The sequence below is a fragment of the Cryptomeria japonica genome, chromosome 1, assembly GCF_030272615.1.
Source record: "Cryptomeria japonica chromosome 1, Sugi_1.0, whole genome shotgun sequence".
NCBI classification, from domain to species: Eukaryota; Viridiplantae; Streptophyta; class Pinopsida; order Cupressales; family Cupressaceae; genus Cryptomeria; species Cryptomeria japonica.
In genome coordinates, this window is record NC_081405.1 from 202,541,131 (window position 1) to 202,556,471 (window position 15,341).

The window sequence follows — 15,341 nt, forward strand, 5'->3', positions numbered from 1 at the left end:
TTTATTAATCTATTTATGCTAAAACTAACCACTAGTGTAATATTCTCTAGCACTCCCCCCCATATTACATTAATTTGAATAAGAGTGGAACATTGCAAGGGTGGAACACAACCATTTTGGAGACTTTGATGAAGTGTCTACACCAATCCTCCTCACTCACCTAGGAAACACCAAACAAAATGCATCAATGGATCTCTTGCCTATATAACCTAAAACTATCTACATAATATGAGATAATATATAATTGTCCCCACCCTTCATGCATAATGAGACAATTTTTTTTTTGAAATTCCACATCTCCTCTAAATGTGTCTAATGTCTGCTCTAGTGTTGCACATCAAACACCTTTCCTCTTAAAGTTCACATCTCCTCTGAGTTTGTCTAATGCCTCATCAAGTGTTTTGGAAAAAATTCCTCCTCTTCTATATAAATCACCAACCAAACATCTACACATGAGAGACCTTTCCTCAAGAAGTCCACATCTCCTCTTAGTTTGTCTAATGCCTCCTCAAGTGTTGTAAAAATCACCAACCAAATGTAAATACACCAAGTGCATCCACAAAAAATCTTTCCCATCCCCCCATTGCTCCTTGAAGGGACACATAATGCCAAGCCCCCTATTTTCTCTAGGAATATAAATAAGGTTCTTCGCATGCAATAATTCATCCCTAAGTGAGAAGCAAGATTGGGATGATAATATATCTCTTTCCTCTATTTCCTATAACCTTCGATAGGATCCTTTTACATTCTATTCATCTAACTTCACATGTGAGATTTTGAAATTCATACTCTAGACACCTAAAATTTATTATGGATGATGAACTAATCTGAGGTATATCAATAACAAGCCATGACTAGAATAGAAAAAAATATTATGGAATGAAAGACTATGAGTGTGTGCAAAGTGAAAAGGTGGGATTTAGTCATGAAGGAGGGAGGAGAAAAGTCTCTACACATGGCATCGGTAACTCGGTTTTCACCATGGTACTTGCCTAGGGCACCACCGAAGTGGTTTTCACTATTGGACGAATTTATTTCTCTTTACGTTTTTCGTTTTTTTTTTTTAAATTATGTGTCACAAGGCACCTGTTTGCCAGGTTTTCACCAAGTAACGATTTTCTTTTTTAATTTTTAATTTTTTTCTGATTTTTTTGAAATTTTTTTGATATTGAGATATTCTGAAGCTATGTGTAAAACTTGCGAAGGTGCATGCTGTTGATAGGATCCTCCAAAATTTCTCCATTTGGTGTTGAGAGTTGATATGCACTTGATCTATATACTGTTGTGATGACGTAAGGGCCAAGCCAATTTGGTTCAAACTTACCCTTTTTTCTCTATGCTATTGATTCTTAGGATTTTCTTTGAGCACTAAGTCAACTACCTCAAATGTGTGAGGATTCACCTTGTGGTGATAGTTGTGCCATTCCTTGATCGAAAGATGTGTTGTCCCCTTGATTGTCTTCCTTGATTAAGGAACTAAGGTAGAATTACTAATGTGTGAACTACGTTCACCCATATGTGTTTCACCTAAAGAAGTTTGGGCATCCCTGATAACAAAGTCCCTCAAGGAAGTTCCATTAAAGGTCCATTGATGTGATGTATTTCCAAAAGGGGATGGATGTGTGGAACAAGTGGATGATGAATGAAGGCTTATGATTGCAAAAATAAGTGAAAGTGGCATGGCATGATGGAGACTTGGGATCAACAAGTATACCTTTTGACTTGAAACTTTAGAACTTTTTCCCCCGATTATTTTGGTATTAGGGGAGATCAACTCTTGTTCCTTTTTCTTCATAGGATTTTTATCCTTGACTTTAATTTTTGCAAGTCCAATAGCTTTTGATTTTTATTAGTACTAAAGGACTTCTCTTTATTTTTTTAACTTTTAGATTTTTCTGTTCAAATCTTGATTTGTGATCCCCATTAAGTAAGGGCTTTTCTGATTCTTGTTGATCCAAGTCTAGGAGCAGAGTGGAAATGGAATGAGTGGATGAAATGGTAAGGACATGCGATTTCTAAAGAGTGCTGATGATATATTCAATAGATTCTTCATTGGAACCACTCTTAGGACTATTGCTATAAAGAGTTGCTTGCACCACTAGAGAAGATTTGCATTCAGACTTAGTAGCCACAACACTAGGTGGTTCATACCCAATTCCTTGTGATGCAGTCAAAGTAGGGAGATCCAATGAAGGACATCCCTTCCTTACAAACTATAACACAAAACACCGTGCAAGATACCGACAATTGATAAAGAGAAACCCTAACCAGTAGAAGTAATAGATGATATAACCGGTAACTAGATAAATCAATCATTACAATCATTTAATGAATTACATATGTCTTCAATGGCTACACATGTTGGACTGCAGCCCAGGATTACAAAAAAATCCTTACAACATAAATCTAAGATCCGTAGATCTTCCGCTTGATAGATAGGCCTTCGGTAACAATCTACACTATTCTGCACTGATCTGAACCTCATTCCTTCTAGAATTCAGTCCTCCCTGGACTAGAATCTCTCTAAAAACTACATCTGCTCTTGATATCTTCTTTCTCTGACCTCTGTCCTGCAAAATGAATCTCTAAACTTTCCCTTTATACCATCCGCAAGTAATAACAACTCGATCAAGTTGGCCAAAGACCAATTAGTTCATGATGAAACATGTAAACAATAACATGTGGGCCCAAATATTTAAGAACATCTTCAAAATGCATAAAATTTCATGCGGACCTCTGGGAACATCGGTCAAGGCCCAAAACAACATCGCTCAATGATCTACAAGTTACGGAAACCACCCGCAACCTGATTCATCTTCAATCCACACACTGCAAGACCAACCGATAAGAACATACCGAAACCAGAATAATACCGGAATCAGTATCTCACCAGAATCAAACCCAAATGCCATGAATCTTGAATATGATAAAGATAACAAACTCAAGGTGATAAAACCAAATCCACAACGCTGAATTCTCAACATGAACAAATGCAACAATCTCCAAGAAACTCCACTACTAACTGCTCCAACCAGTTTGAACTACTCCGGTGCTCTTGCTCCAACCAAATGAACTACTCTGGTGCTCCTGCATTAGACTCTTGGGGTTAATTTAAAAGTGACTCCCATCACTTGATTTGGTTTGGTGATTTGTCAATAGGTACTTGCAACTACCTCAGGGATTCGGTGGTCTGACTACAGATTCTGATTTCCTCTCGGTGATCTATCGATCCAACCTACAACTTGCCTCAGTTCGACGATCTGTCCATGTCTCCACCCACTAACTGCCTCAGGCTCAAGCTCTAGGTTCAACGATTTGCTTGCAAGACTTGTATTGCCTCACGTTTGACGATCATTTCAAGTCCACAAGCTGCCTCAAATTCCTTTCCAACCAATCGGTTCGCAATAGGTCTTCTTCGATTAATAGGTTCACATACCAGCTCTGATACCATTTGATGCAATCAAAGTAGGGAGATCTAATGAAGGGCATCCCCGCCTTGTAGCCTATAACACAAAACACCATGCAAGATACCAGTAACACAACACAAGATATAACTGGTAAATTGATAAAGAGAAACCCTAACCAGTAGAAGTAACACATGATATAATTGATAACTAGATAAATCAATCATTACAACCATTTAATTAATTACATATACCTTCAGTGGCTACACATGCTGGACCACATCCCAGGATTACAAAATAATCCTTACAACACAAATCTAAGATCCGCAGATCTTCTGCTCGACAAATAGGCCTTCGGTAACAGTCTACACTGTTGTGCACTGTTCCAGACCTCAGTCCTTTTGGACTTTAGTCCCCCCAGACCAGAATCTCTCCAAAAACTACATCTGCTCTCCATCTCTTCTTTCTCCGATCTCTATCCTGCAAAATGAATCTGTAAACTTTCCCTTTATACCATCCACAAGTAATAACAAGTCGATCAAGCTGGACAAAGACCAACCGGTTCATGATGAAACGTGTATACAATAAAATGTTGGCCCAAATCACTAAGAACATCTTCAAAATGCATAGAACTTCACGTGGACCTCCAGAAACATCGGTCAAGGCCCAAAACAACATCGGTCAATGATCCGCAAGTTATGGAACCACCCGCAACTCGATTCATCTTCGCTCCACACACTGTAAGACCAAGTGATAAGAACATACCAATACCAGAATCGATATCTCACCGAAATCAAACCCAAATCCCATTAATCTCAAATATGATAAAGACAATGAACTCAAGGTGATAGATCCAAATCCACAACACTGAATTCTCAACATGAATAAATGCAATGATCTCCAAGCAACTCCACTGCTAACTGCTCCAACTGGTTTGAACTACTCGGGTCTCCGGGCAAGTGCAAGCTAATGAGTCACAAATTCATGGAAGTCTACGCATTGGAAAATGCACTCCTCAAAACGGGCCCCCGTTTCCTCAAAATGGGCCCCTGTTAATGGTTCGGGCTCCCGAGCCGAAAGGTGATGGGGGCCCGAAGCTGAAGTAAATGGGCCCCCATTTGTAAAAAAAATGGGGGTGCGTTTTTTAATTGTATTTTTACTTTTTTTTTGGGCGAATTTTTTCATTTTCACCGTGACAGTAAATTGAGAAGAAGAGATCAAAAATGGGCCCCCATGCTGTGGATTCCATTTCAAGCCTCCACCACTATCCTAGGTACACATTCAGTCATCTATTTTCACATTTCGTAATTTTCTTGTATATTTTTCCTATTTTTTGTGTATTATTTAGTTTTTTTAAAGTAGCCTATAAATAAATTAGTTTTTATATTTGTAAATTCTTGATTTTGATCTGAAATATTCTTCAATAGTTAACCCTAAACCCTAATCAACAATTTTACAAATCAAAACCAAACCTAGATAGTTAACAAAACAAAATATCAAATTAGATATCTCAGAAACATCAAAACGAAAACGAAATCGAAACAAAAATGAAATCAAAACAAAAACAAAAATGAAAACAAAATCAAAACAAAAACAAAAACGGAAACGAAATCGAAACAAAAAAAAAACGAAAACGAAATAAAATAAAAACAAAAACGAAAAGGAAATCGAAACAAAACCGAACATATGTACCAAAATTGTTCTTAATTCTCATTAGGCAATACAAAACTTACCACTATTAGTATAACTTTAAAAGTAATTAACATTACTCTTCAAATTTTAGATAGCAAAGTTTAGGCTTAGGTTTATGCCATGTAATGGCATAAAGGTCCTATTATGGTCCTATTATGTCATGTGATGGTACAAAAGGACCAATTATGGACACATTATGTCATGTCATGACATAATAGGACACATTATTCCATGATGGCATAATATGTCCTATTTGCCATGACATTGCATAATGGGTCCATAGTTGGTCCTATTATATCATGTCATGGCATAATAGGACCTATTATGCCATCATGGCATAATAGGTCCTATTATGCCATGACATTTCATAATAGTCCACCTATTATGCCATCATGGCATAATAGGTCCAAAATAGGACCTATTAAGCCACAACATGACATGATTTTCTCGAATTGCCAACTTCATCATCTAATTCATCTCCAACACTTAAACTATGCTAATTCGACATGTTTACTTAGTATGATAGGACCAATTATGGACCTATTATGCCATGATGACATAATAGGTCCTATTATGCCATGACATTGCATAATAGGTCCATAGTTGGTCCTCTTATTGGATTTTTAAAAACTTATAAATATCTTGTGTATCATTTAACATATCCACACCTAAAGGATTTGGTCTTACATTAAAATTAAAAAAGAGAGAAAAGTAAACATAATTTTTTTATTCATGGGTGAAAACCATTCTTATGACACCTTGGACAAGTACCTTGGCATCATGTATAATTTTTTTTAAAAGTACCCTACACTTAGGAGTATACCATAATCCATTCAAATTCTCTTTATTCTCAACCATCCTTGTCATCATCCATATCATGTATCTCACATTCCTAGTTTTTGACCTTGATTCAAGTGTTTTAATCATTTTGAGACATGTTTTAGGAAAATTCTACTATATAAAATCTTATTTACAGAGAACTCTTACAAAAAAATTGAGAAGATGAGTAACATATATCCACATCTCTACCAAATTAGGGAGTATGAGTTGAACATGTGATGCCTACCTAGGTAGATATCTTCCCAAGTAATCTTATCCTATCCTCTAGGTGCAAATATGCAATACAATAGTTAGCTAAATGCAAGAAAATAATGATGCACCAACAAAGTGAATGTACACATTCAGGTGACATAACATAAAAGAGAAACCACTAGATATCACATAATTTAATCTTTTATGTCTACTTCATATTATATTACCCCACTTTTAGGGCATGTTTAATATTTTCTCATTTGATTTCCTTTTTTAATAATACTTTTACTTCATGTGTAAATTATCTCCTATTTTTACATTATCTAATCTTTATGAGTAACTAGACTAATTTCCCATAATGATTTATGTCTCATACTTTAATCTTTGTTCTATCTTATTATCTTCAAGACTATTTGCTTCACATGTATGTTCATATAGTGGTTTTTTTACCTTATTAAAGCATTATCTTATGTTTGCATATTGGTTAATCTATCTTCTTAAAGTATTATCTTATGTTCATACATTGGGCAATTTATCACTTTAGATCCTATTACCCCACTAGTAGGGCATGTATTCTATTATCACTTTAGATCCTATTATCACTTTAGATCCTTATACTTCCGTGAATTTGTGCATGTATTCTATTACCCCACTTGTAGGGCATGTTTAATATTTTCTCACTTGATTTCCCTTTTTAATCCTACTTTTACTTCATGTGTAAAGTATCTCCTATTTTTACATAATCTAATCTTTATTAGTAACTACACTAATTTTCCATAATGATTTATGTCTTATACTTTAGTCTTTTATACTTTAATCTTTGTTCTATCTTATGATCTTCAAGACTATTTGCTTCACATGTATGTTCATATAGTGGTTTTTTAATCTTATTAAAGCATTATCTTATGTTTGTATATTGGTTAATCTATCTTCTTAAAGTATTATCTTATGTTCATACATTGGACAATTTATCACTTTAGATCCTATTACCCCACTTGTAGGGCATGTAATCTATTATCACTTTAGATCCTATTATCACTTTAGATCCTTATACTTCCGTGAATTTGTGCATGTATTCTATTACCCCACTTGTAGGGCATGTTTAATATTTTCTCACTTGATTTCCTTTTTTAATCCTACTTTTACTTCATGTGTAAATTATCTCCTATTTTTACATTATCTAATCTTTATTAGTAACTAGACTAATTTCCCATAATGATTTATGTCTTATAGTTTAATATTTCTTCTATCTTATGATCTTCAAGACTATTTGCTTCACATGTATGTTCATATAGTGGTTTTTTTTATCTTATTAAAGCATTATCTTATGTTTGTATATTGGTTAATCTATCTTCTTAAAGTATTATCTTATGTTCATACATTGGGCAATTTATCACTTTAGATCCTATTACCCCACTTGTAGGGCATGTATTCTATTATCACTTTAGATCCTTTTATCACTTTGGATCTTTATACTTCCGTGAATTTGTGCATGTATTCTATTACCCCACTTGTAGGGCATGTTTAATATTTTCTCACTTGATTTCCTTTTTTAATCCTACTTTTACTTCATGTGTAAATTATCTCCTATTTTTACATTATATAATCTTTATGAGTAACGATCTACTAATTTCCCATAATGATTTATGTCTTATACTTTAATCTTTGTTATGTCTTATGATCTTCAAGACTATTTGCTTCACATGTATGTTCATATAGTGGTTTTTTTATCTTATTAAAGCATTATCTTATGTTTGTATATTGGTTAATCTATCTTCTTAAAGTATTATCTTATGTTCATACATTGGGAAATTTATCACTTTAGATCATTTTTGTATATCCTTCCGTTTATATATAAAATTATATCTTATGTTGAAACATTGGCCTATTATTTTAGAGAATATAATAGATTATCACTATTTGATCACACATTTTTGCATCTTAGTATCATATGATTGTGCCTCACATGACGATCATATCATCATATCTTGGTTTATAGAGCGTGATGATCATACATTTCAATATCTCATTTTAACCACTTATCATCAATCCTTATATATTCTTACACTAGGAGGAGTATCATCTTATTTCCCACTTCTTTATTGATCTTATGTATGAAATATTTTATATTGATTTTAATAGTTGATGCATTTTACAAGAAATGAATGCATTAAATTGAATATATAGATTTATGAAGTTTCATTGAAAGTTTTTATTAAGTTTTATGTGCAAATTTTATATTTAAAGATTCAATAGTATGTCCATATATTTTTTTTAAAGTTTAATATTATATTATATTTCATGTGTATCTCATTCAACAACATCGAAATGTTACTGTTTATAATTTTTTTTTTTTTAAACTAAAATAGATTCTTCTTTGACATAGAGTTATATATAATTCATGTATATCTTTATATATGCAGGAGCTCTTTGTTATCATGGATGTAATTGACATAGATGAACTATTAGGTGAAAACCCCCCACCACAACCCCCTCCTCCTCCTCCTTCTCCTCCACCTCCACCTCCACCACCACCACCACCACCACCTCCACCTCCACCCCCTAGATTGGATGAAATTCATTTAAGAGAACAAATTAATGAAAACCTACAAGTGATTGAACAAAATATTGCTGCTATCCAAAATGAGCCAATCATGCCACCCCATCTTCTAGAGTTTGCAAAATCAATGCAAATTGTTGTCAAGTCAATTAGATCTGTTGATTCTCAATTAGATCAATTTCATAGACGACGACAAGAGTTGCATAATAGGATTAGATCATATATATTATGTGCATACTTTATGTGCATTGTTCTCATTAGATATTATGTGGACTTGAAATTATGTGAAATTATATTTTGTGCATACTTTATATATTATGTGGACTTGAAATTTTATTTATGGAATTTGTGCTTAAATAACTTTATATGGATTATGTGGACTTGTAATTTTATTGTTGGAATTTTATTTAAATAGTTCTTGTGATTAGATAAACTAAAGGTGTACATCATGAACTAAGTATTGAAACATATCTTATAATTATAACATATTCTAAATTAAAAAGTATTAATCATCATAGATAAGCAAAATATATAATCAAATATATAATTACCATTACAATAATAATGATGATAATCTAGAAAAGTATCAAAACAAATATATTGAATAGAACTTGATTAAAACATAATCATCCCATTCATAAATTTGACCAATAGTCTCTCATTTATGTATATTACACAAAATATAATCAAGAAGACATATCTAAAATAAAATAAACAATCTATTTAAATTATAATAATAAGGATTTATATCTCTCAAAATACAACATAAAGTACATGCACAAACAATAGTAGTCATTGAGGCCAAGTCTACTCTGAGAGACCTGGAAAAAAAATACATATGATTAGTTTTTATAATCAGGATGCATTGAATTTAAAATACAACATAAAGTATGCACAAACAATATAGTAGTCATTGAGGCCAAGTCTACTTTGAGAGACCTGGAAAAAATAAATACAGATGATTAGTTTTTATAATCAGGATGCATTGAATTTAAAATACAAAGGGATTTGCCTTAAGGGTACAAAAATTTAACTTACTTGTAATTATTCAAAATGAAACATAAAGTATGCACAAATAACTTTGTTTTCATTGATGCCTTCTACTTGTGGTAGACCTGAAACACAATATTACTAGATTAGATTTTTATAATTATGATGCATGATTTAAAATGCTATATATAATATGCATCGCTAATTTTAAAAGGGAGGTGGATTAAGGGTTCAAATTATAACTTACTTGATATTCATTCAATTATACCATCTGCATCCTCTCTCTTTTGCAAAGCATCTATAATTGTCTCGTTCTCTTCCACAGAGAGAGTCCATAATTGTTTATTAGCAGGCCTACCTCGATATCTATCCAATTTTATATTAGTTGCCACTACCAAATGCAAGTAATGTATAATCTTTTTCTCTAATTCATAATCTTCAAATGTGGGCAATCAATTCTTTCTTGTTATATATTTGCGTAGCCAAGTGCCAACAACAACCACAGATCCTGTTGGATAGTCATAACCATCATCATCTACTCGAGGAGTGGTTAGCTTATGTTTTGGCTCTACACATCGAGCCAACCAATACTCTGTCCCCTCTTCATTGTCCTCTGGTGCAACAACAACATAGACATGTCCTGTGCACAAAACAATTTTATTTAATATTTAATGAGAAATAAAAACAAAAATATACATTGGAAGATTTCATAAATATGTACTATTTAATAAATCAAACAAAAATAATTTTACCTTGTTGTATAAGATCTGAAATGCGATCATAGTCATTTGATACAAACATCTGATCCATATCTTCATCAGTTCTTTCATGCGGATCATTTGCATCTATGGGTGTCAATGATCTTTGTTGCCATTCTTCAACCCATTCTTTATTCTCACAAAATTTCCAATCTCCGGAAACACAAAACTGACAAAAGCAAGCAAGTTGCCTTGTGAATATAGTCCATGTGTTTGAATTAGAACTCTTAAACAAATGCCATTTATCTGATCCAATGATGGTATTACAATCATGCCGAATAGGAATACTATCTTCCTCTATCAACCAGAAGAAACGTCGAATTGCAGAGTTTTCAGTTGATCCTTTTGACAACTTTGAATTGCACCAATCTACAATTGCACGAGCATCTCTGAATTTCACTGCATCCTCAAATTTCAATTGTTCTCTAGCAAGAGCTCTTTTGACACAGGCACCGGCTCCATCGTGTCCCCTCTTACCATGTCCTGCTTCAAAAAAACTCCATAAATGTTGGATATTGGTTATCTTGTGAACTTTGCATAGCCAATAAAACATTCTTGCATTTTTGAATTGTCAAGTGCAGTTATCTGACCATATCATATGTTGTTTCATGTCAATTTCTCTTTCCTTAAGATTATCATAAAATACCTTGAAGCAATGCTGAACAAACTCTAAAGAGTGTACTCGATTATCACTAACATAGAAAGGATACTCCCTCAAAAATTTATGTTATCTTATGTACTGTCATGGTCATGTCTATATATAATATGCATAAATATGGTCACTTGCACTGAGTTGTAGTATTGTGATTGAGTTTCCTCTTGTGGTTTTAGAGTATAATTTTCTGCAAAATCCACAACTGATACTATTGTTCCAACTGGAAATGTGTTCTTGCATATGCGAAACTGTCCATCAAGCCATTGGGCATGTTGGGAATGTTTCACATATTTTGGAACAATATGAGTTTTAAACTCACTAATAAATGCATTCACCCTTTTTTGTTCTATAATCAATTCTAAACGTTTCCCCATCTTTCCATCCTTTAGAGGGTATTCTATATTTTTAAATCTCCTAACATCAACCATTTTTTGTCTAAACTTAGATGAAACATGTTCATGCAAACATTCACCTATCAAAGAATAGTTCCCACATAAATTGCAAAGGCCATAAATGCATGAATTGGAAAGAAATAATTGTTCATTAGGTGGTTTACAAAATAAACTTACAATAAAATCTTTTATAGTTTCAGGTGGAACATAAACACCACAATCTTGCACAAGATCAATACCATGCAACATACAACATATATATCGAAAAATATCATAATAGTAATGAAACTGAACATTAGTTTTACAACAACAAGATATTCTTTGTTTATTGATTTTAACATACCAGGGTTTGTAGTTTTCAAATGATCTTTGACTAATTCGTAAATTCATTAACATAGATTCATCACTAAATTTTTTAAAGAATTCAATTTGAGTCATGTCAAGAAGATTTTTTGGATGAGGATCACGAATTTTGATCCCACCCTTAACTTTAAAACATCTCTAGCATTTGATGAAACTCTAGTGTTATCATGCCAAAATTTTGCAATTAATTGTTTAGTTTCATCATTTAATTTCATGTCCGACCTTTGAAGTCTACCACTAAAACTCCAACAATGGTTTAGTGGATCAATTTCAATTGTGTCTCTTCTTTTGGCCGCTCTTGACAAGGTTCTACAATGTAAGTTCAAATAGCCACTTATATCACTTAACATTCTTTTACTAACAATCATTTTGTCAACTATAGCAGTCGTTATAACTCTACATGCTGCATTCTTATCTTTAGATCGACTTGTTTTTCCGATAGAATCGATGGCATTGGCAACAGTATATACAACTTGCATATATGATTCATCTTTTCTTTTTGGTTTTGCTTAAATACCTATTTTTTTCATGACTTTACGCATTTTTAACATTTTTATTAATTGTAGCATTAATTGACATTGGAATCCTAACTTTTTATTATAGAAAATTTGTTTATATAATTTGTTCGCATGTGTTCTTATTTGTCTCCAAGAAACTAACCCATTAAGATTATCTAGCACATTGCTATCAGTAGTAAACAAATTACATTCATTTTCTTTCAGAGAGGGTGGTGTAATATTTTCAATTTTTATTTCTTTTCATATTGGTGTATGAAATTTATATCCAGCCTCATTTAAATCAGCAATTTGATTGGCATCATAGTCATCGGGATTTAAAAACATACCAGGAATCCACATGAAGATTTGCATCAACAGTCATACCAGTGTTTGGTTATACATTTCTTGCATCCATCATGATGTCTTCAATGGTCTTATCTACAACGGGCACTGAACTAGATGCTTCAGAAGTGTTATTCAATTGTCGTTGTTGTGATCTGCGATCTCTTTGGTGTTTTGCCTCCTTCTCTCTTTGTGCTTGAATTTCATTCGCTGTCATTGTCCTCTTTTTTTTCTTTTGACGTTGCTTAGGACCCATCTTTACAAACTCCTCTTCAAAAAATAATACCTTTTTACTGAGTTCTTCAAAAAATCATGTAAAAATATTAAAAAGTACTACCAAATGATGTAAAAAATCTTTGTCAGTATGGATTTCAATGATAGTGTGGTAAATCGGTACAGTTTGTCTTTTTTTTTTACAGTAATGGTTATTTAGAAATGGGGCGGGCCCCCATTTCTAAAACGGGGTTTCGTTATTTAAATAACGGGCCCCCGTTTTCAAAACGGGGGCCCGTTATTAAATCCAACGGGCAAAAAAATGGAACGGGCCCTCGTTCAGTAGAATTTGAATCCATAACCCACCACTTGCCTTGGGATTAGGCCTGGGATAGGCCTGGGATGGCCACACCTGAGACATGAACCTGCAAATTCAAATCTCTATGAATGAAAGCACAAATATGAACTTCTAAAATAGTTTACGTGCCTCTAATCAGAGAATTTTTATATGAAATTAAAACCCATTTCAGATTATACTGTCTAGATTCTAAATATTTAAATTTATTTAAAAATTGATTATCTTAACTATTTTTCATTTAATTTATACTAAATTAGGTCTATAAATTTGAAATATTAACTAATTTTGTTAATTTAATAACTTTTTTATTTTAATGAATTTTGAAAAAAAAATTATGTCATCAATCTACACAAAATTCTTTTCTATTGAAAAAAAAAAATTCAAAAAATGTTAAGTTTACGTCAAATTATGTGGGTCGTACACGTCAAATTTTTAAAAAGATAATTACGGCCATTCAAAAATTAATTAAAAAAAAATATTAGAAAAAAAAATACAGAAAAATATGCTCATCAATCTTCAGTGTGTTACAAACCATTTCCCAAAATGGTTTGAGAAAATAATTTTAATTGTGTCAAAAAGTGTGGGTCATACACATGCATGGTATGGTCCTGAAACAGGCATTTTTAAAACATAGTTTTTAGAACTCCATTCAAAATATGTGGGTATTAAAATAAATTACATATTTGGAAAGTACACTTAGAGGGCTATCTTTTATATTACTGACTTTTTCCAAGATTCAATCTCTAAGTGTTTCAAAATTTAAGCTCAAATGAGACAAAATCTGAAAAACAGGGAAAACACTTCCACTTTTAGGACAAAAAGTGGACTCATCTTCTTGCACTGACCCCTCCTACTCCAACCAAATGAACTACTTCAGTGCTCCTGCATCACCTTGATATTTAAAATCATTTGTAGGTTGTTCCTATTGACTAAATATCTTAAGAGATAGTGGGGGTTGATTAACATGAAAGATATAGTCACCACATCCCATGTCTTCAACCTGGAATTTTTCTTTCATTTCTCCTTGTTTTGATGAGGAAGCTTTCAATGATTCTAGATCAACATATATAGATGATGGAGTCGCTTCTCTATTGATTGGAATTATTATTTTTGATCTTGGTCCGAGGTTATTACAATATATGAATGGATTTCGATCACCTAAAGTGATTGTTATTTTAACTCCATTGTGAGGGAACTTGATACATTGGTGATATGTCGAGGGCACTGCTCTCATTTCGTAAATTCGTGGATGTCCTTAAAGTATATTGTATGTGAGATCTAGATCCAAGACTTGATAAACCACATCCTTTGTGACTGGTCCAACTCTTAGAGGTGGGGTGACTATGCCTTTAGATGAGCATTCTTTGTCATCATATGCTTGTATAGTGTTTTTAGTTTTTTGAATCCACAACCGGTTCATAGTATCCTATTTGTTTAGTGGTATTCAATGTACAAATATTAAGACCTTCTCCTCCATCTATCAAGACTCGTTCAATGTGGCTCTTATAGATAAAGGCTTCAATATGATGAGGTGCATTATGTGGTTGACAAACGGATGCATCGTCGTCTTTTGTAAAGGTAAGGCAATGAGGGATGGAAAAATATCCCACCATGGCTTGAAACTGGTCCACATTCAGATCAGTGGGTATGGAGGTTTCTCTCAATGTCTTATCAAGGATAGCCTTGTCTGAAGGAGACATGCATAAAAGCTCAAGGATGGATTTGAGGGCGGGTGTCTTCCCTAACTAATCTACAAGTTCATGCTGATTTTTATTGGATGAAGAAGTTGCAGTCTTGGTTGAAACACCTTGTAAGGTGAATTTTCCTTGATGGGTTGTAACGTTGCATTCAACGGTTTTTTCATTAAATGATAAAGAGGAAGGTCCAATGCCTTTTAAAACAACCTTACTCCTTTGGGTAGAACCTTTGGGAGTTTTGTCCTTTATGATAATAGTTGAAACATGATGATCCATTGATATGTGATTAACAGTCAAGTCATAATCATAGGACATCCTATTGTAATTAACTTGATTGTTTGCTTTGACTTTTCCCTTATCATGTTTAGGAAAAGGTTCCTTAAACATC